The sequence below is a fragment of the Mesoplodon densirostris genome, chromosome 1 (genome assembly GCF_025265405.1).
Source record: "Mesoplodon densirostris isolate mMesDen1 chromosome 1, mMesDen1 primary haplotype, whole genome shotgun sequence".
NCBI lineage: Eukaryota > Metazoa > Chordata > Mammalia > Artiodactyla > Ziphiidae > Mesoplodon > Mesoplodon densirostris.
The window spans coordinates 123144130-123167161 of NC_082661.1; the positions used below are offsets into that span (position 1 = coordinate 123144130).

At 41.2% G+C, this 23032-nt stretch overlaps 1 long non-coding RNA gene across 1 annotated transcript in view; it reads right to left on the reverse strand.

Annotated features, from left to right (window-relative positions):
* LOC132484177 (uncharacterized) overlaps positions 1 to 23032 on the reverse strand; it is a 219692-nt gene that overhangs the window by 129929 nt on the left and 66731 nt on the right. The window lies entirely within an intron of this gene.

The following is a 23032-nucleotide window of genomic DNA, read 5'->3' on the forward strand; positions in this document are numbered from 1 at the left end:
GTCACAATGAAATGAACAATGAAAAAAGTAGATGAACCACCAAAATTAAGACAAAAAATATAAAATCTACCTGAAACAAAAGACAAAGGTAATTTTATTCTTCCTCTATCTACCCACTTGATGAAGAAATCTCCCAGAGACACAGTTGAGGAGAGTTAGTGTTAAAAAGACCATTGCCATTGCCTTGACCCTGGCAGACAGACAATCACTGTCCCAGCCCCCAGCTGTAAAACTTACACCCTTAGACTATACCTTATACTCTTGTTGAAGACATCTAAAGACCCAGGGTCACCAGCAGTCCTATTCTGTGAAGATTTGATTGCCAGGCTTAATTATTATCATTGTCAACATTACTCCTGACATAACTCTAACTCTCAGTGATTTCAGTATCCAAGTAGATGATCCTTCCAAGAGGCTCACCTCCTTCCCTCTGATGATCTTACTCTCCACCCTAACTCAGCTCCTCTTTCTCATGGCTACACTTTAATCTAATCCTCACCAATAGCCACATCCCTTCCATAATCTCTACTTAACCATCCTATTCTTTGTCCCCCACCTCCTATCTTTCTAGCTCTCTCATTCCAGTGCTTTGACTCTGAAAAATTTCCCTCTATACCAGAACCTATAATCCATTGGGTTCTACCACCTTTTTTACTGTTTACACCACCTTCACGGCCTCATTCCTTTATTTTATTTAAATTCCATAGTTAATCAATTATTCCCTTGCGTCTACCCCCAGTTCTCTTGCTTGGTCCTCCCTTCATCTTACCTACATGGCGAAACCCAACCCTGACTGAATCTAACTCTTCACCTACTTCAGGTCTACACCCAAAGACTTGAATATGACTGGATAAAAATATAACATTATGAATAGATACATTTTAAATGTTTGAAACTAATCCCAAGAGGGCCCTGAGTGCTACCTGGCAATTCTACTGCATTTTGAATTCCATTCAGTCTACCAATGCTAGACAACCATTCAACACCCTTTCCTCTCTTCTCATACCTCCAACCTCTTCTCCCCATCCATTCTTACTCTTAGTTGACTACCATGTCTCTTATTTCTCTTGAGAAAATAGTGGCAATCAGAAGAGAAATTCCATGCTTCACTACCACCTCTACCCACAATACTCTGCCCATATACTCTGCCTTCCCACCTGTTACTATGGGTGAAGTCTTCAAGTGCTGTTTAAGGTCAACTCCTCTGCTCTTCCACTAGTTGCCACCCATCTCTTATCACCTAAGACACTGCTTTAACAATGGTCTCTATCTCACTTGAATCATCTGTGTGATCTCTTTTTTAAATTATTTCTATCATCATCTAAATATGCTGAAATTTCTCCCACCTTAAAAAAAATCATTTGAGCCTCATATTCCTGTCCAGCTATCATATAAACCTCCTGTTTCCCTTTGAGGGAAATTTCTGAAATGCATTTTCTATTCCCATTGTCTCCAATTCCTCTGTCCTTATTCTTCCTTGAACCTATTCCAGTAGGACTTTGGTCCTGGTCCTTGGCCAAAACTCTCTTCTAGGTCACCAATGACTTCCAAGTTGCTAAATCCATGGTCAACTCTCAGGCCTCATCTTACTTGATCTATCAGCAGCATATAGCAGGTAATCACTTCTCTGTGAAACATTTTCTTCCCTAGGGTTCAGTGACATCAAACCTCCTAACTTCCCCCTAAATCACTGGCTACTCTCCTTGGCTGATTCCTTCTCCTCCTCACAAATCCTAAACATTTAGGTTGCCCCAGGTCACAGCCATCAAAACTCATCTCTTCTCCATATGTCCCATTTTCCAGAATGACGATCTCATCCAGTCACACAGCTTTAACACCAGGTATAAACTGATGATTCTCAGCTTTGAATTTCCAGCCTGGACTGCTCCTAGTAATTCCAGTCTTATACCTCCAGCTGCCTATATGACATTTCACTTGGATATATAATAGTCATTTCAAACATAAGATGTCCAAAAACTAAATCTGATTTTCTTCATCTCTCTTCCCTGACCCTCCTGCATAGTTCCCTACCTCAAAGGAAAGCAACTTCATCTTTCCAGCTGCTCAAGCTGAAAATCTCATGGTCACCCTTGATTCCTTTTCTCTCTCAGCTCAAATCCAATCCATCAGAAAATCCTGTTTGCTCTACCTTTAAAATCTCTCCTGAATTACTGTCATAGCTTCCTAACTGATGTTCCTGTTCCCACCCTTGTCCCTCTTTAGTCTCTACTCAACATAGGAGCCAGAGTAACTATTTATTATCTCACGCAGAGTAAAAGCTGAAGTCCTGCAATGGCTTAAAGGCCTTACATCAGTAATTCTTAACCTTCTTTGTGATGTGAATCTTTTTGGCAGACTGTTGAAGTCTCCAGATCCCTTCTTAAAATGACATTTTTAAATGCATAAAATAAAATATATAGGATTAAAAAAGAAACCAACTATGAAATACAGTGAACAAAAATTAAATAAGTCCAAATTTGTGATTAATAAGAATTCCTTTATTATATTAAATAACAATATCTAGTAGACCCCAAGTAAGAGATTTTGCTCTGGACAATCTGGTCCCCACTACCTCTGACCTCAGCTCTTACCATGCTCTCCTCTAATCATCTGGCTTGGGTCACCCTGATTTCTTTACTGGTCCACCAAGCTTGCTTGTACCCTAGGAACTTGGCATTTGCTGTCCTTGCAAATATCTGCATGGGTTATCCCTGCACTTTCTTTAGGTCTCTGATCAAATGTCACCTTGACAGTGATGTCTTCTCTGGCCTCTCTCTTTAAAAAGGCAACTCTCCTCCCATACACGTACCCTGGCACAACCTTTCCTGCTTTATTTGTAAATGGTGATAATATTTATCACCATTTAATAGATAGATAGATAGATAGATAATGTCCTGGTTAATTTTTTTGTTTGTCTAGAAACACACACACACACACACACACACACACAAATATAATTTCCCTGAGAGCACAGATTTTTATCAATTTTGTTCAATGCTGTGTTTATAGCATCTGGCCTATTACTGGCACTTAACAAATATTTATTGAAAGGACAAACGAATAAAGTGAATTCCTCCCTCCCAGAAGAGAGTCTCCGAAGGCTGTCTTCTTCGGAGTCAGGCATCAGGCAGTGACCATGCTCAGGAATGTGACTGCCAACTTTGCCCAAGATTTTGTAAGATCAAAATACTCACTATCATATAGTCCCCCAGTTGAGACTGATTACTTTGAAAGCCAGACCCTAGAGGGGCAGGCACTAGACTGGGTCCTTGACTTGGGTGTTTGACTACTTGACCACTTTCCTTCATGCCCAAGAAAAATGGCCTGGCCATGGTCATTCTTTCTCATATCAGGGCCTTTTAAACAAAGTTCCACTTCAGAGATCAAATATGAAAGGAGAGGAAAGAAAACTTGGTGGTAGAAAAGATACTACAAGAGACTGTCAGAATCTTCGCAACAGAATAAAATAATGCTCAGGGTACTGCTGAGGGACACAATCAGGAAAGAGCACACCATTTTCTCAACTGGGGAGCCATCCAATCTATGAACAGAGGCACAACACATTTCTCCTCCAAAGATGCCGATTTCTAAATATGACTACTGATATCTAACCATGAACATTAATGGTCCAAAAGAGAAAAAGTGACACTGAATCGTTGGAGAACTTCAGACAATAAGAACAACACTAAAGGGGTTGCTGCAAGGTCTGGACTTGATAACTGTGGGTGTCACAGTATTAATCCATTGTGTCTAGCACAACGTACAGGATTAGAACCAATGGGATTTGTTTGTTTTCGTTTAGTGGTTTTGTTTTTGTTTTACCCAAATCACTTCCATTTTAAGGTTCCATGGAGCCAGCCTGTTTTTCAATGTACCTTTTAGTGATTAAGACATGGGGAGAGATTGCGGGTGGGCAAGAAATGAAAAAGAAAAATCAATGAATCTCTATAGAGTACAGTTTACTCTCGGGGAAGCATATGTTAGCATCGTGGTGGTGTAGGTCACTGGGAAAGGAGATGACTTCTACCAGATGATATTAGAAGTATCCAGGAATACAGTATCATCAAGGAAAAGATCTTTCTTCTCTTCTCTCTGGAAGCCCATGTTCCTGCAAGGCTGAAAGTTTTCTTCCTGTGATGTCTTTCTACCCCTGTAAGGTTTCCTTTGGTATTCATTTAACTTGATCCAACACATCAGCATGATAGGATTTACCCCAGATCCTACAGTTTTCTAGGAATGCCTTTAATACTTTAGGCTCTGAGCAGGCCTTACATAGGTACATATGTAACATAAGGCATGAAATATTCTTTGAGGCTCCTTCTTGCTTCCCCAGGTTACCTGACTAGCCTTTCAGCCCCTCATCCACTGGTCAAGCAGAAGTTATAGGAGTTACTGAAAACAGAGGTCCCAGAGTCAGATCCCTCTAATCCCATCAAGGTGTGACCAAGGCAGAACTGGTTTGGCAGCTGTTCCACCTGGAAAATAAAAGCACCTGGGAAAGAAAAGTGAGGTGAGGGAGGACATTTGTGGAGCTTCCTACATCTTGACCTTCTCCCCAGCAAACCTTGTAGTGGGATGGGAAATTGCAATTCCTGGACATTTCTCCCGATTTTAGGTGGTTTTCTAAGTACTAGAACTGGAGCCAGTTACTCATCTGAGGTTTCCTGGGTGACAGGATCTTCCAACCTACCCTGGCACAGCAGCATAGTGAGTGTGGGCAAAGATCACCTCTGCATTTTCCATAGAGCCAAGGTGACTGTGGAGGGGTTCCTAATGTTCCCATTGATCTAGGCCACACTGGGCCTATACATAAAGAAAAACATAAGGCACTTAAGTATTTATTACAAAAGAAATTAGGCAGGGAATTGGTTATACAGGTGGTGAAGGAACCAAGAGTCAAACAGACAAACTAGAAATTAACAGCATAGAAATGAAAACTAGCTCTATGATGGAGAGACAAAGGATAGAGGTGGTGTTCTTGGTGTGCAGGGTCCAGGGACCATGGAGCACCCTTCCAGTGGTTTTGGAGCCACAGAGGACACCCCAGGGTTGCCAGCGATGCCACTTGCAACCTTCAATCTCCTGTCAACCCTCCCATTTGCTGAATCTGGACAAATTCCAGCTGACCTAGGAGCCTGGGCAATATAGCCTATAGGATTAGCTCCTTGTGATAGCAGAGGGTAGCAGGAGAAGGATGAGAAATGAGCCCAGAGTAAAATGCCTGAGACTGGCACAGGATGACAGAGCAGCAGAGGCCAGCTAGCTACACCCCAGAGATTTCCACTGTTGGAAGGAGAAGCATAGTGGGACCCCTGGAGACTGCTTTCCAAGGCTGAGAGAAAAGAAGCAGCACTACCCAATGGTGCCCTGACACTCTCAGGGTAGAGTGTACCAGTCAAGCAACTGATGTCCATCCAACATGCTCCATAAGAAAGGATCAGCAGGTATTATCTGGGCTAAGAGAGCCACCTGTCAGGACAGCTGGCATCACCAGCATCTGAGAGCAGATCAGCAGGAAACCAATGGCTGGGCTCTGTTGAAAAATTTGACTCCACCCCAGCTGATCAATTTCCTTTCCACTCATGTACCCTTACCTGCAGGTGCACTTCTTTCTGCCCCCTTCCTGCAATGGAGGTGTACAGGCAAGCCCAAGGTCCCAGAGGGGAGAAAGGAAAAATTCAAGAAATGGACAGAAACCATGAAATTGGTGTTTTAAACTGGACAGTGGCTAATTAAAACACTTGATTTAGATTGAATATTTATTTGAAAGAGACTATTCTAAACCATAAGTGACTCAAAATGTTTAGGATCAGACCTAATTTCACAGTTTGGATGAAATGTAGTGAAACATTAGTGTTTTCATAAAGAAAATTAAGCAGTTTGCACATAGTTGAGAGGTGACTACAGGCATATCTCGGAGATATTTTGAATTCCATTCCAGACCACCGCAATAAAGTGAATATCACAATATCACAATAAATAAAGCGAGCCACACAATTTTTTTTGGTTTCCTAGTACATATAAAGTTATCTTTACATTATCCTGTAGTCCATTAAGTGTGCAATAGCGTTATGTCTAAAAAACAATGTACATGCCTCTATTAAAAAATACTTTATTGCCAAAAAAATTCTATCCATCATCTGACCCTTTAGCGAGTTGTAATCTTGTTGCTGGCGGAGGGTCTTGCCTCAATATTAATGGCTGCTGACTGAACAGGGTGGGGGTTGCTGAAGGGTGGGTGGGGCTGTGGCAATTTCTTAAAATAAGACAGCAGTGAAGTGTGCTGCACTGATGGACTCTTCCTTTCATGAACGATTTCTCTGCAGTATGCAATGCTGTTTGATAGTATTTAACCCACAGTAGTACATCTTTCAAAATTGGAGTCAGTCCTCTCAAACCCTGCCACTGCTTTATCAACTAAGTTTATGTAATATTCTAAATCTTTTGTTGTCATTTCAACAATCTTCACAGCATCTTCACCAGGAATAGATTCCATCTCAAGAAACCACTTTCTTTGCTCATCCATAAGAAGCAACTCTTCATCCATTAAAGTATTATCACGAAATTGCAGAAATCCAATCATATCATCAGGCTCCGCTTGTAATTCTAGTTCTCTTGCTATTTTCACTACAGCTGCAGTTACTTCCTCCACCAAAGTCTTGAACCCCTCAAAGTCATCAATGAGGGCTGGAATCAACCTCTTCCAAACTCCTGTTAATGTTGATATTTTGACCTCCAACCCCGCCCCATGAATCACAAAATCAGGTGTTTGTTTTTTTTTTACATCTTTATTGGAGTATAATTGCTTTACAATGTTGTGTTAGTTTCTGCTGTACAACAAAGTGAATCAGCTATACATATACATATACATATATCCCCATATCTCCTTCCTCGTGCATCTCCCTCCCACCCTCCCTATCCCATCCCTCTAGGGGGTCACAAAGCATCGAGCTGATCTCCCTGTGCTATGTAGCAGCTTCCCACTAGCTAGCTATTTTACATTTGGCAGTGTATATATGTCAATGTTACTCTCTCACTTCGTCCCAGCTTCCCCTTCCCCATCCTCAAGTCCGTTCTCTACGTCTGTGTCTTTATTCCTGCCCTGACACTAGGTTCATCAGTACCATATTTTTAGATTCCATATATATGCATTAGCATACGGTATTTGTTTTTACCTTTCTTTTTTTTTTTTTTTTTTTTCTTTTTTGCGGTATGTGGGCCTCTCACTGTTGTGGCCTCTCCCGTTGCGGAGCACAGGCTCCGGATGCGCAGGCCCAGCGGCCATGGCTCACGGGCCCAGCCGCTCCGCGGCATATGGGATCCTCCCAGACCGGGGCACGAACCCGTATCCCCTGCATCGGCAGGCGGACTCTTAACCACTGCGCCACCAGGGAGGCCCTGTTTTTACCTTTCTGACTTACTTCATTCTGTATGACAGACTCTAGGTTCATCCACCTCACTACAAATAACTCAATTTTGTTCCTTTTTATGGTGGAGTAATATTCCATTGTATATATGTACCACATCTTCTTTTAACCATTCATCTGTCAATGGACATTTAAGTTGCTTCCATGTCCTGGCTATTGTAAATAGTGCTGCAATGAACATTGTGGTACATGTATCTTATTTATTTATTTATTTTTGGCTGCGTTGGGTCTTCATTGATGCATGTGGGCTTTCTCTAGTTATGGCAAGCAGGGGCTACTCTTTGTTGTGGTGTGTGCCCTTCTCATTGAGGTGGCTTCTCTTATTGCAGAGTACAGGCTCTAGGCGCACGGGCTTCAGTAGTTGTGGCACGTGGGCTCAGTAGTTGCGGCTCACGGGCTCTAGAGCGCAGGCTCAGTAGCTGTGGCACATGGGCTTAGTTGCTCTGCAGCATGTGGAGTATTCCCAGACCAGGGATTGAACCCATGTCCCCTGCACTGGCAGGCAGATTCTTAACCACTGTGCCACCAGGGAAGTCCAACATGTATCTTTTTGAATTATGGTTTTCTCAGGGTATATGCCCAGTAGTGGAACTGCTGCATCATATGGTAGTTCTATTTTTAGTTTTTAAGGAACCTCCATACTGTTCTCCATAGTGGCTCTATCAATTTACATTCCCACCAACAGTGCAGGAGGGTTCCCTTTTCTCTACACCCTCTCCAGCATTTATTGTTTGTAGATTTTTTGATGATGGCCATTCTGACTAGTGTGAGGTGACACCTCGTTGTGGATTTGATTTGCATTTCTCAAATGATTAGTGATGTTGAGCATCCTTTCATGTGTTTGTTGGCAATCTGTATGTCTTCTTTGGAGAAATGTCTATTTAGGTCTTCCACCCATTTTTGGATTGGGTTGTTTTTTTGATATTGAGCTGCATGAGCTGCTTGTATATTTTGGAAATTAATCCTTTGTCAGTTGCTTCATTTGCAAATATTTTCTCCCGTTCTGAGGGCTGTCTTTTGGTCTTGTTTATGGTTTCCTTTGCTGTGTAAAAGCTTTTAAGTTTCATTAGGTCCCATTTGTTTATTTTTGATTTTCTTTCCATTTCTCTAGGAGGGGGGTCAAAAAGGATCTTGCTGTGATTTATGTCATAGAGTGTTCTGTCTATGTTTTCCTCTAAGAGTTTTAGAGTGTCTGGTCTTACACTTAGGTCTTTAATCCATTTTGAGTTTATTTTTGTGTATGGTGTTAAGGAGTGTTCTAATTTCATTCTTTTACATCTAGCTGTCCAGTTTTCCCAGCACCACTGATTGAAGAGATTGTCTTTTCTCCATTGTACATTCTTGCCTCCTTTAGCAAAAATAAGGTGACCATATGTGTGTGGGTTTATCTCTGGGCTTTCTCTCCTGTTCTATTGATCTATCTTTCTGTTTTTGTGCCAGTACTGTCTTGATTACTGTAGCTTTATAGTATAGTCTGAAGTCAGGGAACCTGATTCCTCCAGCTCCGTTTTTCTTTCCCAAGATTGCTTTGGCTATCCAGGGTCTTTTGTGCTTCCATACAAATTGTAAAATTTCTTGTTCTAGTTCTGTGAAAAATGCCATTGGTAATTTGATAAGGATTGCATTGAATCTGTAGATTGCTTTGGGTAGTATAGTCATTTTCACAACGTTGATTCTTTCAATCCAAGAACATGGTATATCTCTCCATCTGTTTGTATCATCTTTGATTTCTTTCATCAGTGTCTTATAGTTTTCTGCATACAGGTTTCTTGCCTCCTTACATAGGTTTATTCCTTATGTATTTTATTCTTTTTGTTGCAATGGTAAATGGGAGTGTTTCCTTAATTTCTCTTTCTGATGTTTTGTTGTTTGTATATAGGAATGCAAGAGATTTCTGGGCATTAATTTTGTATCCTGCTACTTTACCAAATTCATTGATTAGCTCTAGTAGTTTTCTGGTGACATCTTTAGGATTTTCTATGTATAATATCACATAAGTATTCTTAATGGCATCTAGAATGGTGAATCCCTTACAGAAGGTTTTTGATTACCATCAGAGGAATCACTATCTATGGCAGGTATAGCCTTATGAAAAGTATTTCTTCAATAATAAGACTTGAAAGTTGAAATTACTCCTTGATCCATGGGCTGCAAAATGGATGTTGTCATAGCAGGCATGAAAGCAACATAAATCTCACTATACATCAGAGTTTTGGGGTGCCCAGATGCATTATCAATGAGCAGTAATATTTTGAAAGAAATTTTTTTTTCTGAGCAATAGGTCTCAATAAAGGGCTTTAAATATTCAGTAAAACATTTTGTAAACAGATGTGCTGTCATCCAGGCTTTGTTGTTTCATTTACAGAGCACAGGCAGAGTCAATTCAGCATATTTCCTAAGGGCCCTAGGATTTTTGGAATGGTAAATGAACACTGGCTTCAACTTAAAGTCACCAGCTGCATTAGTTCCTAACAAGAGAGTCAGCCTGTCCTTTGAAGCTCTGAAGCTAGGAATTGACTTCTCCTCTCTAGCTATGAAAGTCCTAAATGACATCTTCTTTCAATATAAGACTGTTTCATCTACACTGACAATCTGTTGTTTAGTATGGCCACCTTCATTATCTTAGCTAGATCTTCTAGGTAACTTGCTGCAGCTTCTACATCAGCACTTGCTGCTTCACTTTGCACTTTTATGTTATGGAGATGATTCTTTCCTTAAACATCATGAACCAACCTCTGCTAGCTTCAAACTTTTCTTCTGCAGCTTTTTACCTCTCTCAGACTTCACATAATTGTAGAAAGTTAAGTCTTGCTCTGGATTAGGTTTTGGCTGAAGGGAACATGGTGACTGGTTTTATTTTCTATCCAGATCATTAAAACTTTCTTCATAGCAGCAATAAGGCTGTTTCACTTTGTTATCATTCATGTATTCACTGCAGTAGCATTTTTTATTTCCTCCAAGAATTTTTCCTTCGCATTCACAACTTGCCTAACTGGTACAAGAGGCCTAGCTTTCAGCCTATCTCAGCTTTCAACATGCCTTCTTCACTAAGCTTAATAATCATTTCTATCTTTTGATTTAAAGAGCAACTCTTCCTTTCCTAAACAGAGACGTGTAACTCTTGCTTTCACTTGAACACTTAGAGGCCATTACAGAGTTATTAATTGGCCTAATTTCAATATTTTTGTGTCTCAGAGAATAAGGAGGCCTTAAGAGAGGGAAAGAGACAGGGAAGAGCCGTTCAGTGGAGTACTCAGAACACACACAATGTTTATTCATTAAGTTTGCCATCTTGTATGGGCGCAGTTCGTGCTGCCCCAAAACAATTACATCAGAAATCACTGATTCCAGGTCATCATAACAAATATAATAATAATGAAAAAAATTGAAATATTGTGAGAATCACCAAAATGTGACACAGAGACACAAAGTGAGCAAATGCTGTTGGAAAATGGCACCAATAAATTTGATAAACTTGCTTGATGCAGGGTTGCCAAAAATCTTCAGTTTGGTAAAAACAAAACAAAACAAAAACAAGAAAAAAAATCAAATGAAAACAAAACAAAAACCCCACAATTGCTGTGAAGCATGATAAAGTGAAGCGCAATATAACTAGGTACCCCGAGACTCAGTCATTCCCCCAACAACAAATATACAGACACCCTTCAACCACAAAGGAAACACAGCTGTAAAGTAAGGATTTCATCACTGTAAACACTTGCAGATAATGCTGAAGGGCAGTATATGGAACACAATGCGCAAGGACAACCTTCCTTTTTTCTCTGGTCAAGAAAGATCTCATGAAAGAAATGGATATTTAGGACTTTTTATGACTAGGAATAATGACTTGGCAGGCTTGGGGAATAAAAATTCTGAGCAAATGATGCTTCTTAAAGAAAAGTTCAAAGACCGTAGTGAGAGGGAATGGGTGAAGGGGCTGTCAGAGGTGTGTGTTTATTAAGCTCTTATCTCTTGGCTGCAATCTACTCTCCTGTGCTCTGCTTTGCGATGCTAGGGCTCAAATCCGTCAAACCATATTTCACCTTTGCCAGCTGAAGTCTTTAAGGTGTGACTCATGGGGGCAGAAGAAGGAGACTAGAAGGGATGGGAGAAAGGATATTTCTTTCCTGTTTTGCTTTTCATTTCTGTTTCTAGTCTGTGGCATTTATCCTAGCAACAGCTGTTGGTTCTGTTTCCAGAGTTTCTTCTACCCTCTCAGAACTCCCTCATAGGTACCTGCATCAGCTGGCCACAGCCCCTCCTCAGTGGCCTTGGTCTTCACTCCCCTTTACTAAGCTTCTAGGTTCCCAATCATCCCTACCTCTTCCCTCTGTTCTCTTAGCTGCTTCCTGTGGCCAAGACTTCTGTGATACTTCAGTATTCCCCTTTGTGTATTTTCAGTCCTCCAATACCTGTTTAACTAATTCTTTATTAAATTCTCTCTATTTAAAGAATTGGTATAATTTCTGTTTTCCTGAGTGATGCTGATACAGTCATGTGGAAGACAGGAGAAGGGAGCAAACCAAGATTTAACTAAGATTTAAGTCAAGGCAAAAGAAGTGAGTACCAGAGTACCAAGGTGATTCAATGTATAACCAAGATAAACATGGTCATTTCATCACAAACAAAAAGCTGTGACAATGGCAGATTCTTAGAGCAAAAGTGAGGGAAGATGTACTGTGCTTGCCTCAAATTGATGGCAAAAATCTGTATATCAAAGTTCAAAATATAAACATAGTTCTACAGCAGATTTACAATGGGGCAAAGGGTTATAAATAGATATGTGTGTCAAGCACCCTTTTTGGACAACCTTTATGCAGAAGTCAGGCCATTTATATAATTCTTAAGATTTCCTGTTGAACCTATCTGATGGAATTCCTGCATACTGAACACACAGGGACAAGTGGAACTGCTCAGGTCCTGTTTTGTCATTAACACAGTCATCAACCTCAGATGGAACACTTAGGAACTCCTACGAATTATGAGAAATGCCTTAGAAATGTCCGGAAAGAGAAGACAGCCCAGCAGCGACGCTATTGCTTGCTGGAAAGGATACTGAGCTTCAAGAAGTGGTCCATCAGATCAAGCACCATGGAGACCAGAAAGAGGCACAGAGAAGAATTTCCGAGTAGGTTTAGGAGTGAGAGGATCTTCAGTGATCTTAGTAAATGTGGTCTCTGTGGAGCGGGGGTGGCAGAGGCTGTTGTGGAGAGCCTCCAGGAGTGAGTCAGGGCAGCTTTTTGGCACCATTTCATTAGTGCTTGGGAGTCACTGCTAGGCAGGTGGAGAGCCAGGTGGTGTCTGCCAATGCTGACTTCCAGCACTCTCACTGGCACTGATTGCTGTTATGTACAACTCAGTGCATAAACTGGATCTAGTAAGAGGCCTTGGAAATCACTCAAAACTCATTTTCAAATAGGCTACGGTACATTTTTCCCTTTACTCTCAGTGGCTCAAATCCAGCTGATGCTCCAGAAATGTTAGTACTATTCTCCCTTTCCTATGGCAAAAGGTATAAAAATTTTCTCATCTTTGCTGCTCTCTTATGAAAGGAAGTTGGATTTTCTCAGCACATGTAATCTCACAGAGAATGTAGCTTGGCAGTTAATGCCTGGAGCTCCGAGGTTAAACAGGGTGGGGTTTGAATCCTTGCTGGCCCCAGAAAATGACTTAACCTCCCTGACCTGCAGTTTCTTCATCTGGATTGTAAAGGAGATGACAGTATCTTCCCCAGTGGGCTGGGTTGTTGTCGGAAATAATTAACTAAGCATCTATTACCAAGTCTGGCATAGAGTAGGTTTTTGGTCAATGGGAGTTCTTGTTAGTTATTTCAGGAGCCTGTCTAAAAACTATTAGATGGTATAATTCTATATCCCAAAATTCCTTCAGAAAAAAATAATTATTAAACTCTTTTTAATATGCTCTGCGAAGATTTGCAAGCAACTGGAAGATCTCTTTTTACAGAACAAACCTGCTTATTACATGTTAGTTTATCCCTCCTCACACCCTCACAACAGGGTTATGGTTGTGACTGCCTCTCCATGGATGTCTGGGTTTAAAAGAATCTAAGAATCTTTGTGGTTTGCTGGAAGAGATTAAGGCAATACCTCAGGGCAAAGACCCCACTGCCTCTGGTATCCTTGGGGTCTTCAGATTACAGTTAGAGGTGCCTCAGACTGTAAAGAGGTACAATGGGCATTTGTAAATTTCCTCTCCAGCAACTATTTCCCTTTCTTCCTACAACAGCACTGATTTCTTAGGACTGCTTGTTCACTGATTTGTTTGTGGTGAGCCATCCTCCCTGACTTTCAGCCCCACAGGGTGTAAGATGCCACCCTTACCTTGTGCACAAGCCAATGAGATCAGGGCCCTTCCTGGTCATGGTGTTTCTTGCAAGGGTGGGCATCTGACCTAAATTGATCCAATACGGTGAATTTTACAGAGCTAGCAGGAAATTCTGGGTCAAAATGTTTGCTCTGCTCTGATGGGTTTACCCCTGTGATGGGATAAACCTGGAGCTTCTGGGGGTATGAGGTGGAAATGAATCCAACACAGGAGAGGGCAGAGTCACTAGGAGAGAAACTTGAACTCCAAATCAAGTCAAAGCAAAATCAGAATCTTGAGTTTTCAATAACCAGTAAATTCTCCATTATGCTTAAGCCAGTTCACGCCTGGAAATTGTCATTGGCAAGAGTTGTGACTGATACTAGAAGTAACTCAAGAGTATTTGAGCCAGTATTCACCATAAGAGAGAAAATTCTGATTCTCCCAAAACTACTACAGAATTTGTGATTGATTGCTTTCTTTCAGACACTACTTTCTATAAATCTGTCACAGGAAGTCCTCCATTGGTTGTCTCCAACAGAGAAATGGAAAGGAAAGCAGAAATTTAATTTAAGTGAAAAGAATTCACATAAGTTCATAAGGCACTTCCCTGCAGGCTAAACTACCAAGGTCATTTTGCAGGGAAATTCTGATAATAGCAATATACACAATAATGAAAATAACAATAAAGCTTTGTAACTACCAATAACATCCCAGGAGAAACAACTATTTTCAATGAGATGCCACATCTATGAAGAGGGGAACCCTCCCCACATTCCTACATTGAGCAAAGCCTCTTCCTTCATGAACTGGAGTCTCCAGCTTCCTGAGGGCACCACATGATACCACTCTCAGCCTGGAAAGGGTTTGCTTGGTGGTGGTCCAGATACTAATTACCTTGAAGAGTAAATGAGTCATAATTTGTATCAGAGATGTTGCTGTAATTACAATACAATGAAAAAGCCAGAGCTTTTAATTGTTTCCACTTCAATAATAGACCTTGGGCTTATGGGCTAGAAGCTAAGAAGCTCAGCCTGCTGCAGACTCAAAACGTGACATCCTTGTCATCCACATTTCTGCCCTGAGGGCCAGCTGGGTAAATTGTCAATGCAGAGTGGTCTCTGGTGGATTCCTGCTGGGTTCTGTGTGAAGCAGCATCAAACAGTTTCTTTTCTCCTGAATGCTGTATGCAAAAGCTATTCTGTGGAAGAGGAGACAGAGGCCAGCCAGTGGCAGAGATTTAAATGATACCAATGGGTTTCCCCCTGCAAACCCAGCCATTCTCAGGAATGTACTTCCTATCACGCATCTATCTGGGAAGATGCCAGGTCACAGCATGATTGATAAATTAATCTTTCTTTCCCTCCCTCCCTCTCTCCCTCCCTTCCTTCCTTCTCCTCTCTCTTTCTTACCTCTTACCTCTGAAGAGTTTAGAAAATTTTCTGAAGGAGCTGTGGAAGATAAAGAGTAGACTTCCTAAACTTCTATTTATAGCTTCCACCATTGATTTTTTTTTTCTTTTGTCAGTTAGGGTTTTGTAGCTGCAAGCTATAGCTACTGATTCTGGATCATGAGCAAAAAAGATTTTATTGGAAGGATGTGAGGCAGTTCACAGAATTGAAGGGAAAACTACAGAATCAGACATGGAAAAGTTGAGAACCAGAACACGTCTGGGATCCACGTAATAGAAGCCATGAACAATCTTTTTGGGGCTCTGCAACAACCATTTTCCTTCTTGGCAATAACTGGGCTGAAGAATCAAGTTCCTGAGCAAGAGAGTTCCACAGACCTAGGTTGGCTCAGCTGCCTCAAGCTTAGATTTCAGAGCACCGGCAGTTCCACCAAGATGACTCCATATAGAGGGGTAATTCCCCAAAGGGTTATCCAGGAAAAGAAAAATGGCATCTGGGTGGACAAAAAACCAACAGATTCCATTTATAGTACCTTTGATCAGGCTGCTTCCTCTACCTGAAATGTCCTTCCTTACAGCAGACCCTACTCAGCCTTTTGAATCTAGCTTAGACATCACCTCCTCCAAGAAGTCCTCCCTGACTCACACACATACCCTCACTAGCTGCTGAGTTAGGCTTCTCACAGTCTCCTGGGTTCCTTTCTCTTACTGCCCTTAAAACATTGGAATGTAATTTATCTGAGCATCTGACTTGCTTGAGAGAAGAAACAATTTATTATTCAATCTTCTATCCCTAGCACCTAACACACAGTAGGCATTCAACCGATGTTTCTTGGATGACTGGTTGGAAGGAAAAATGGACCACTGAATGAATCTGATAGTTACAGAATCTAGACTGTACTAACTTTAAGTTACAGCTGTACCTTTATACAGAGAGACTGAATCAATTATAATGTGTTGATCCAATAAGTACCATCTTCAAGGTAGTATCAATACAAATTTCTTAAAAGTTTTTTTAAAGCTTTGGGGGCATAGAATATGAATACCTGTTTATTTTGCACTTAAGAGCTCACTGTTCATCTCCTATCTCCTGCTGTTCCAGAGATACATATGAAGAGTGAGGGTTATCACTGTCATTCTCCCAAGCCAGGGAATGGATATGGAGATGTGCTGTGTCCCTAAGTACCATTAATTTATTAGCTTTGTGAAGATTATTTTATGGTCTGGCTTACATAATACCTAATCCAAAGCAGATGCTAAGTAGACACACCAGGTGAAATCAATTCAGTCATAACAATTCACCTCAAATAGCTGCTATCCAGCACCTATGTCTGCCTTCCCAGCCAAGGACTAATTCATTCATCAACCATGCTTTCCCACTCAAGTCAACAGAAAATGCCCACAAATTTATTTTAAAATTTGCAGGTGGTTTTCACAGGAGTGCTTCTTGATTAGGAGGGGGAAGGTTAATAGGACCTGGTTTGCTCCCATGTGCTGCAGACTTAAGGAATGCTGAGGAATGTTAACTGCAGTAGAGACTAGTAAACAAGTTGGATCCTCCTCCACCCTCTGTCTGGCTGTCTTAGGCAGCGTAAGCATGTTTTCGACCTTACTCTCAACAACTTAGTTAATACCTACCCCAACACGGTGGGAAACCCTCGGTGCGGCCTTAATATCCTAGGTCAGGTCTGCTTTTAGTCTAGAATGCTTTTGTACAAATAGAAAAAGGCACCACCTACTACATAATCAAACTAGAAACAAGTCTTCTCCCCAGGCATCTGAGTTAGCAAAAGATGCCCACTCTGGTTGGATGCAGCCAGACAAGGGATGCAGCCCTGTGCCAGGGGTCATAGCCTGGGAAGCAGAGCACGGACTGCACTTCAGGCACTTTCACCTCTCAGCCAGCAGCACCTTTGTGAAGGGAAGGAACACCCACACATGGCATCCCTTACATAGATAAACCTGGTCTCCAGCAAAGAAGAGAACATGACAAAGAGTCAAACTACGTATTGCAAATCCACAAGGTACTGTCGGGAATAAATCGACCCCCACACTTATTATCTAATTGGAAAGCTAACTGGAAAAGCTATAAGGAAGGTCAGCCTCAGCATCAAGAAAGAGAACCAGTTCTTTTTCATTTGTTTTAAAATTTTAAAACATCAAACATAAGGAAATGTATAAACATTTGTGTATATACTATCAACCACCTAGATTTAGCAATAACATTTTATCATATTTGGTTCAAATCTTTTTTAAGCCTTCCCAGACCAAACCACTGCCATCCCCTTTTCTTTCCTCCATCTCCAAACTGTCCTCCAGTTGATACTTGTCCTGCCTGTGCCTGTTTTTGATACTTTCCCCATGTATTTTTACATAAACAACATACATGTGCTTTCTTAAGTATATGATTTAGATGTACATATGTAATAAATACATAAGCAACAAATATCACATATAAACATATAATAAAGATATAATGTAACATAAAATATATAATGTAAATGACATAAAGTTTGGTTTTTAAAATTTTACCTAAATGGTATATATAATTCAGATCCTTCTATAGATGGATATTTCTACTCTAATATTATCTTTTAGAGACTGATCCATATTAGTACATGTAGCTCTATCTCATTCATTTTAACTGCTGTACAGGATTGCATTATATGACTAATTCACAACTTATTTGTCCATCCTTTTATTCATGGGCATTTAAAGTTTTCAATTTTTTGCCTTTACAAAAATGATGCAATGAACATTCTTGTGCCTGGCACTTTGTATATATGTGCAAGAGATTTTCTAGGTTATATACCTAGAAGTAGAATAGCTGGGTCTTAGGCTATAGACACTTCCAACTTTGATAGATATTGCCAATGTGCTCTCTAGTGTAGTCTTACCCATTTACATTCTCACCAGTGAGGTGTGAGAATGCTTGTTTCCCTATATCCTTGGCAAATTGGTTTTATCAGATATTATCCTTTTGGTCGACCTCGGGGGTGCAAAATGGTAACACAATATGATTTTAATTTGAATTTCCCTTGTTATTAATGAGACTGAGTTTCTTCTTTTTTTTTCCTGCACTGTCCAGTTTCATATTATTTGTCCATTTTTCTTGGATTATCTTTTTTACTGATTTGTAGGAATCAAAAATACAAATTTTCATTAAGAATGCTGCTTACAAGAATTATAAGTATCTTCTTTCAGTCTGCAGCTTGTATTTTACCTTTGCTTATTGTGTCTTTGTTGGTACAGAAGTGTAATATTTCAATATAATCATATTTTAAAACCTCTTCCCTTTGGTGTATACCTTTTGAGACATAGTTCCCTATGTTTAAAAGTTCTCTATGCTTTCCCCTCAAAGTTTTAAACTTTCCTTTTAATATGTAGGCCTTAAATCCATCTGGAATTTGCTTGTGTATATAGCATGAGGTAGGGATAATTTTTTTTTCCACAGCCAATTATTCCAGCACTTGAATAGTTCTTTCTCTCTCTGCAGATTTGTATTGCCATCTCCGTTATGAACCAAGTTTCCATGTATTCATGAGTCTGTTTCTGGGACCAGTCCATCAATCTATCTGTCTCTCCTTACACAGATACCAAACTCTTTCATTACTTCCAGAAAAGGCAGTTTTTACTGATACCTGAAATGACACCATTCTTTGGGTGAGATGTGAAAATCTCCAGGAAGGGCAATGATCTAAATCAATGATAATGTGACATGCATATCTAGCTTGGATTCCTTCCAATCTGTCAATCTACTGAGAGAAGCACTGACAGAGAAAATCAGAGGAAGATCCAGAGCACACAGGGCTTCCAGGAAAGGGGGAGGGAGATAGAGTTAGATAGAGGGGCTCTCGAGCAGATAGTAAAAAAAATAATATCTCCAATTACTCTAATTTTTTCTAGGCGTGGCCCTGAACATAAATATATTTGTCTAGAAATATGATATTTCAATATATAAATGTGCCACAGCATTCCCCACTCTTATCACAAAATAATCATCAGAATCATAACTTACATTTATTGACACATGAGCTAAACACTTAACATGCATTACTTTATTAAATCCCATAATATGGGTAATTTCCTTGAAATATAGATGAGAAAACGGAAACTCAGAGAAGGCAAGTGACTTGTCCAAGGTCATACAGATAGTAAAAAAACTCAGCTTACGTTCCTTGCTAGATTACATTGCCCTCCATGCCACAGAATGTACCACACTACAGTGGGATTAAGTACTTTTGAGGGGAGAGAGTGAATCTTATTTTACTGTTATGTCCTCAACCCAAGCACTGTGTTAGTCACACACAATAGAGTCTCAATCAATATTTGTAGACAAGAATGAATAGATGTATGTTGGCTGCGGGGTCTGTGGTTTCTGACTCATGAAAGGCCTAAATGGTTTACTTAGGAGCCTGGTGGGGGAGAAGAACCTTACTTCCTCTGAAAGCCATGCCAAGTCTCTTTTCTACTTACCCTCAGATGATGAGCTGAGTTATGAACACACAACAATGTACTTCTTTCTACACAGATATCAGGAATGGGCAAATAGAATTGGGGATGGGGACACACAAAGGCCAGTGCCTGCTACACTTCCAGCTTGAGCATTGGCTTCCAACCTCTAGAAATAATCTTCCCATTTCCTAGATATTTCAGCATCACTGGCTTTGGTTCTCATCAGAGACAACACAACTTTGCCTCCTCATAAAATTGTGTGCTAAATCTGAAAAGCAGTTTGCAGCTCAACCCCACAGTGACTGCTGCTGCAGTGGGGATTCCCAGCCTACACAGAGGCCCCTGATGCTGAGTGGAGTTCCCCGAAATGAGAAGTGAGTGGGCCATAGAATTCATTGGTCTCTGGGGGACTGTCAGCACCATGACATCTCCCCTAAAGAATTGTGTTTTGCGGGGGGGTATCTGCAAGGTGTGGGTTATAGTATGTGGGGAGATGGTTTTGGAAGGCTTGAGTCTCTCCCCATACTCCACAGAATTAAATGGATTGAGCAATGATGGTTTCCTGGCAGGTAAGCCTCTATCACCTATCTCTTTGGATTAATCAGTTTACCATCTCTGAATTCAGCTCAACCTCAGACCCTACTCAAGCCCTACACTGTGGCCCCTGTTTCAACCATAAGCATTTAGGAAGCTTTCCACCTGAGATAGAAAGTGTCTCAGTGTGAACTTCTTTGTGCGAAGAACTCACAGCTGCTGTAATGATCATTCACTTGGATTCTGGCATTGATTCACAATTCCCTGGAAGCTCTGTGCTTTCTGATGGCTCTGCTGCCTTATGGCTCCCGCATCAGCCCTCACCATCAGCTGTCTGGACCTAGCCTCAGGCGCCACACTCCTTGCTGGGGATTCCTGCCTCATCTCCCCAAGCACCACTGTCTTGAGCTTCCACATGACTTGATGTGCAATCCTGCGGCCTAAAGAAGACCCCTTACTTTCAACAATCCATTCATCCTTTTGACAAATATTTCCTGTATATGTACTATGTTCTAGACATTCTTCTAGGCATTGGGATACAAAAATAAACAGATAAAAGCCGCTGTCCTCAAAGACTTATATTCCAGAGGAAGGAGAGAAAATCTACACATAAACAAAAAAATATTTAACATAATATCCAGTAGTAATGAACAACACCATAAAAATATAAAGTTAGAAAATGGGGAGTAACATGGGGAAGGGGTGTCACTTAAGATGAAGGGGCCAAGTAAGAAGGTAACATTCGAAGGAGACCTGGATGAATGAGAGAGAAAGCCACGTGAAGATCTATGGGGAGAACATACCTGGCAAAGGGGCCAAGGTGGAAATGAGCTTGGCAAGACAGAGGAACAGAAAGTAGGCCAGGGTGGCTGGAAGAGCAGGACAGAGGAGGAGAGTGGCAGGAAATGAGGCCAAAGAGACAGGAAGGGGCCAGATCACAGATGGTGTGGATATTTGAGGCCATGGTAAAGCATTCTGAACTTACTATAAGTCTGTTGGAAAGCCATTGGAGGGTTTTAAGCAGGTGAATGACATTTTTTTATGTTTTTAAAATCGGCATGTAGGACAGACTGAAGGGAGAAAGAGTGAGAACAAGAAGCCAGATGGGAATCTATGATAGCAGGCAAGATAAGACATGGCAGAGGGTGGACTGGAGTGGTGACAGTGGAGGTGATAAAAAGTGGTCATATCAACATATATTCTGTCAGGTCTTACTGATAGGTTGGACAGGGAATGAGGGAAAGAGAGGAGACAAGGATGACTCCTAGGGCTTCTCTCAGACCTGACCTAGTTTAGGAGTATGAAATGAGAAAACAAGCATATGAAGATATGCTCCTCATCAGCCACTCCTTTTGGAGACCAAGCCTCTTGGGCCAACAGACCTCAGCCTAAATCCTCAAACCATCCACTAGCATCTAACCCAAATTATAGACATAATCATAGAAGAAATGAAAAGTTTCCTGCATATACGCCTTCCATGCATATACCGATCCAGTGACAGTAAACTCCCAGGATGGAAATACTAGGGATTCTGAAACTAGTCTGAGGCCCTTGAACACCCCGAAATTACATTTTGATTACGGATTAAAGGGGCAAAAGGCCCTTGCTAGGCTTGGCAAATGTGCGGCACATGCATCACCTCCCCCATTCAGCCCATGAGCCTACTGCTAATCAACAACGTCATTCTTTTTTTTTTTTTTTTAAAGAAGATGTTGAGGGTAGGAGTTTATTAATTAGTTTATTTATTTTTGTTGTGTTGGGTCTTTGTTTCTGTTGAGGGCTTTCTCTAGTTGTGGCAAGCGGGGACCACTCTTCATCGCGGTGCGCGGGCCTCTCACTATGGCGGCCTCTCTTGTTGCTAAGCACAGGCTCCAGACGCGCAGGCTCAGTAGTTGTGGCTCACGAGCCGTGTTGCTCCATGGCATGTGGGATCCTCCCAGACCAGGGCTCAAACCCACGTCCCCTGCATTAGCAGGCAGATTCTCAACCACTGCGCCACCAGGGAAGCCCCAACATCATTCTTATTCGTTGAGACTGGATGCTACCTCACACTCCTTATCAACACAACACTTCACGCAACCACTACCAATTAATCAGTGAGCTGACAGATGATTGCCACTCTGGCTTCTGATTTATCATAACAGTTTAGTTCTTCACGATCAGACACATCCTTAGGTATCCTTTGACAATCTCCTATCTGGGACAGTTTTCAGCCACGTTATGAATGAAGCAGGAAAGGAAATACATTTATTAAGTTTTGACCTGAACAGTTTACATAGACTGTGTTGTCATGTTTCAGCAGATTTCACCTTTGATGACAATGTTAATCACAGCCAGGCACACTCAGGCACCCAGTGCTTTCTAGTCACCTAACTTCCCACTGTGCTGTCCCTAAGGGGTCTGCCATTGCTGAGTGATTCTGTACGCCTCTCACCTTTGCTTACCTCCTTCCCAACCAGGACTCCCATTTCTCCATTCTCCCTGCATGTGATACTAGTTGGTAACAGGTTAAACCATATACATTTAATCCTGATGTCATCTGGCTGATATGTAATGCCCCCTTTCCCACAAAATGATGCCTTAACCCAGCAAAATGGACCACTCTGTAATACCTTTAAGGTTATCATGCTAATAATGGGGATTTCTGGAAATGTGACAGAACTTCTGCGCAGAAAGGTATTTCAGGGTGTGAGGGACATCTGGGAGAGAAGGGGTTTTAGCACTTCTACGAGCATGACACTGGAAAGGCAAGAGTCCAGAAGGGTTCCCCACCTAACATTTCATGCCATAGAAAGCCAGTCCAAGATAAAGGAAGGGAGCCCTGCTCAGAACCACTTTTAACAATCTTTGGGGCAGAAGAAAATTAATACACTATCCTGAT